Genomic DNA, 5,000 nt, shown 5'->3' with positions numbered 1-5,000 from the left:
AACTCCAGCGGATGAACGGCGGACTTTGCTCGCACTCGCAATGTGCAATCCACCCCTATAACGTGCGTTTCATGAAGAGTTATGTCCAATATGCGACATTCCCGCTGTCCATATACATGAGCTGCGAGCTGTACCACGTACGAGCTACAGACGCGATCGCGTTGCTCTCTGTACGAATGCAGATGCTCAGCGGCAGCTAGGAGGCGCTCCATCCATGTCGGTACCGGTGAGCGTTGCACTCGCAGTCGCAAAAACGTACGGCAAGTATATTACTCGGAAGAGTCAATGACAGTCCAAGCCCCCCTGCGTGGGAAGAGTCTTCCTAGGCCATGACCCACCGGAAGGGCGCAGCGTCCCCCACCCCAGACATGTGACGTCACACTATCGGTATTGACGACTAGACTGATTCCTTATAATCATTTGCCATACACCGGTGGAAGCTGCCGAGACGAGTAACTACATAGCGGGCTCGCCGTGTCACTAATGTACAGAGATACAATAGTTTCGACTGGAACCGGATTAAACGTATACACGGCGCTGATTAGTAATAGATAGAGCCATCAGAATACAGATAATGTATACAACTGTCCGTATACATGCTGAAAGACTCTGCTCACAATCACACGTCAGCCAGACACTCTTATCACGCACTACTCTCTGCCTGTAACAGGCACACAGACAATATGTAAGCACCAGCATGGAACAACACCCAGTGCATCCTCTCTGCCACATTAGACAATCCACACTATCATAACCAGACCGGGAGGTCCACTCGGAAAACAGAATATCCCACCCTTCCGACAACCACCATTGCTCAGCTAAGCCACCAACACCCACACATGTCCTACACAGGGGTGCACCCAACATCACAATACTGCCTCCTGTCACACCACAAAAACAATGGCAGGAATGAAAGACACAGGTCTGCCACAAGCATGGAATCAGAGCGCCGCCTGTCATGAGCCAAAGGTGCACCCTGACGTGCCAAATCAGATGATGCCGCAGTCATTTACTTACGATAATCACAATCAACAAACCGGCCCCCCCCCCCAAAACACCTTTCCTTACAACAATGTGTACCTTAACCTAACCCGTATTGTGCCTTAACCTAACCCGTATTGTGCCTTAACCTAACCCGTATTGTGCCTTAACCTAACCCGTATTGTGCCTTAACCTAACCCGTATTGTGCCTTAACCTAACCCGTATTGTGCCTTAACCTAACCCGTATTGTGCCTTAACCTAACCCGTATTGTGCCTTAACCTAACCCGTATTGTGCCTTAACCTAACCCGTATTGTGCCTTAACCTAACCCGTATTGTGCCTTAACCTAACCCGTATTGTGCCTTAACCTAACCCGTATTGTGCCTTAACCTAACCCGTATTGTGCCTTAACCTAACCCGTGTTGTGCCTTAACCTAACCCGTGTTGTGCCTTAACCTAACCCGTGTTGTGCCTTAACCTAACCCGTATTGTGCCTTAACCTAACCCGTGTTGTGCCTTAACCTAACCCGTGTTGTACCTTAACCTAACCCGTGTTGTACCTTAACCTAACCCGTGTTGTACCTTAACCTAACCCGTGTTGTACCTTAACCTAACCCGTGTTGTACCTTAACCTAACCCGTGTTGTACCTTAACCTAACCCGTGTTGTACCTTAACCTAACCCGTGTTGTACCTTAACCTAACCCGTGTTGTACCTTAACCTAACCCGTGTTGTGCCTTAACCTAACCTATGTTGCGCCTTAACCTAACCTATGTTGCGCCTTAACCTAACCCATATTGTACCTTAACCTAACCCATATTGTACCTTAACCTAACCCATATTGTACCTTAACCTAACCCATATTGTACCTTAACCTAACCCATGTTGCGCCTTAACCTAACCCATGTTGCGCCTTAACCTAACCTATGTTGCGCCTTAACCTAACCCATGTTGCGCCTTAACCTAACCCATGTTGCGCCTTAACCTAACCCATGTTGCGCCTTAACCTAACCCATGTTGCGCCTTAACCTAACCCATGTCGCGCCTTAACCTAACCCATGTCGCGCCTTAACCTAACCCATGTCGCGCCTTAACCTAACCCATGTCGCGCCTTAACCTAACCCATGTTGCGCCTTAACCTAACCCATGTTGCGCCTTAACCTAATCCATGTTGCGCCTTAACCTAACCCATGTTGCGCCTCAACCTAACCTATGTTGCGCCTCAACCTAACCTATGTTGCGCCTCAACCCAACACACGTTGGGCCTCAACCCAACACACGTTGGGCCTTAACCCAACACACGTTGGGCCTTAACCCAACACACGTTGGGCCTTAACCCAACACACGTTGGGCCTTAACCCAACACACGTTGGGCCTTAACCCAACACACGTTGGGCCTTAACCCAACACACGTTGGGCCTTAACCCAACACACGTTGGGCCTTAACCCAACACACGTTGGGCCTTAACCCAACACACGTTGGGCCTTAACCCAACACACGTTGGGCCTTAACCCAACACACGTTGGGCCTTAACCCAACACACGTTGGGCCTTAACCCAACACACGTTGGGCCTTAACCCAACACACGTTGGGCCTTAACCCAACACACGTTGGGCCTTAACCCAACACACGTTGGGCCTTAACCCAACACACGTTGGGCCTTAACCCAACACACGTTGGGCCTTAACCTGCTCTGTAATTGTCATACGACGCGTTAAATTAGTGTAGTGTTGCCTAACTGCAACCCCCGCAATATAGTTTGCTACTCGCACTGCCCGGTCCCCAGAGTATCGCTTCATGTGAAACACCTTGCAGCTATACACTGTAATGCGGATGGCAGTAGGACGTACATGCTCAATGCCCTTCGCAGTTGTTCATTGGCATTCGCATGGCGAAGCACAGCCTACGTTGTGGTACGGCTTGTGTCAACTGTCCGCTGATGTTGTACGTCCAAATCACACACTGTACTGCACATTGGTCCTCATGTACTGAATGATACGTCGTGGTACATGTGTGACCGTACCACGACTGCGCCAACAACGGCGAACCATACGGTCCAAATATTGTGCACTCAGCTACGTGTCGTCTCCCTATAAGAGCTGGATTGCAGTATGGTATGCCGTGGATGGCGATCAGCATGAGCCGTCTGTTGATGTAGTGGCGCGTGTTGTCAGACGTAGTCGTCTCCTCTCACACACCGTGATAGCATGGTGCACTGCGTTCCACATCTGCGACATGCGACAGAGGCCGGTTGACAGTCGTTCGCGCAATGGACATCGCATACGTACGGGGGCCACCTTCCACGTGTTCGCGAAGTTTGCACATGTTGTTGCGTGTATGTGGGCAGACATAGTGTGTCGTGACACCTGACACAGGCATGCAACAATCGTTGAATTTGCAAATGGCGATGGACGTCTACGTTTGCTGGTGACGTTACGCAAATGAACAACTGGTAAACCGTTGTGGTGCGGTTGTTCTCGCTAGAGGTGAATCAGTGATGGCGACGATCGGTTGAGCTACCAACCGGTTGTTTCAGCGATACCCACCATGCCCACGAACGTGAATGGCATGTGGGTGTGAAGCGATACGCGGCGGTGGCTGGGTGGGACCGTCCCCGGCCGGTGAGGGGGGGCCTCCCGGCGTGCTGGCCGCGCGGTGCGTGGGCGCACGCGCTACAGCCGGCTGGTGGGGGCGGCCAGTGGCAGGCGCGCCGGCCGACGGAGGCGGCAGGCGGCGCAGCTGCGCGCCGGCGCACCCTGCACGCGGCGCCGTGCGGCCAAAGTAGGTCCTCGCGGGCCCGGTGCGAAGCGCGGTGGACATCTGCAGTGTGCTGGTCCGATTGAGGACTGTGTGCGCTGAGGATGCGCCGCCGCCCGGCGCTCGGCGCCGCGACGCCGTCTGCTGCTCGGTCGCCTCTGCGGTTCTCGCAGGTGGATTGTATCGCAGCTGTGCGGACGTGTTGGCGCGTGCGCTGTGCTGGGAGAGTTCGCTTCGGCACCCAAGTGGGGCTTTTGTCCTTCTGTGGCGCTGGCGTTGGAGCTGCCGGCCACCGTAGGTGGCGCGTGTTGTCTCCCGCCGGCAATGCCACGACAGCACGCTCCCGGGCCTCTGTCGGCAGCGGCAAGCTCAGTTGGGAGCACGGGTGGTCGCACCTAAAGCGTCTACTCGCCAAACTCCGGGCGATTGCGCCACTCTCGAACCCGACCAAGTACTTAGGACGGCGCTGCGCGCCGCCGGGACCTGAGAGGGTTTCGAGGTGTATTGTGCAGGGGAGCTCAGCCTCCTCCTGTTTGCAGAATAATTGAGCGGACGCTTGCGTGTTCGCGCGGGCCCCCGGGACACACTCCCGGGCGGCCGGCTGCTCAGCTCTAGTTGACGCAGCTCCCTGGTTGATCCTGCCAGTAGTCATATGCTTGTCTCAAAGATTAAGCCATGCATGTCTCAGTACAAGCCGCATTAAGGTGAAACCGCGAATGGCTCATTAAATCAGTTATGGTTCCTTAGATCGTACCCACGTTACTTGGATAACTGTGGTAATTCTAGAGCTAATACATGCAAACAGAGTCCCGACCAGAGATGGAAGGGACGCTTTTATTAGATCAAAACCAATCGGTCGGCTCGTCCGGTCCGTTTGCCTTGGTGACTCTGAATAACTTTGGGCTGATCGCACGGTCCTCGTACCGGCGACGCATCTTTCAAATGTCTGCCTTATCAACTGTCGATGGTAGGTTCTGCGCCTACCATGGTTGTAACGGGTAACGGGGAATCAGGGTTCGATTCCGGAGAGGGAGCCTGAGAAACGGCTACCACATCCAAGGAAGGCAGCAGGCGCGCAAATTACCCACTCCCGGCACGGGGAGGTAGTGACGAAAAATAACGATACGGGACTCATCCGAGGCCCCGTAATCGGAATGAGTACACTTTAAATCCTTTAACGAGTATCTATTGGAGGGCAAGTCTGGTGCCAGCAGCCGCGGTAATTCCAGCTCCAATAGCGTATATTAAAGTTGTTGCGGTT

At 53.4% G+C, this 5,000-nt stretch overlaps 1 non-coding gene across 1 annotated transcript in view; it reads left to right on the top strand.

Moving 5' to 3' along the window:
- The first annotated feature begins 4,364 nt into the window (after positions 1-4,364).
- The window catches only part of LOC124608881, a 1,910-nt gene continuing 1,274 nt past the window's right edge, over positions 4,365-5,000 (top strand). Inside the window, exon 1 of the ribosomal RNA XR_006979435.1 lies at positions 4,365-5,000. This exon is cut by the window's right edge and continues 1,274 nt beyond it. This is a non-coding gene — a ribosomal RNA (small subunit ribosomal RNA).

This window comes from Schistocerca americana, chromosome 3 (assembly GCF_021461395.2).
Source record: "Schistocerca americana isolate TAMUIC-IGC-003095 chromosome 3, iqSchAmer2.1, whole genome shotgun sequence".
In the NCBI taxonomy this organism is placed as follows: Eukaryota; Metazoa; Arthropoda; class Insecta; order Orthoptera; family Acrididae; genus Schistocerca; species Schistocerca americana.
Note: the sequence above shows the minus strand (reverse complement) of the source record. Positions and strands in the feature narration are given on the sequence as shown.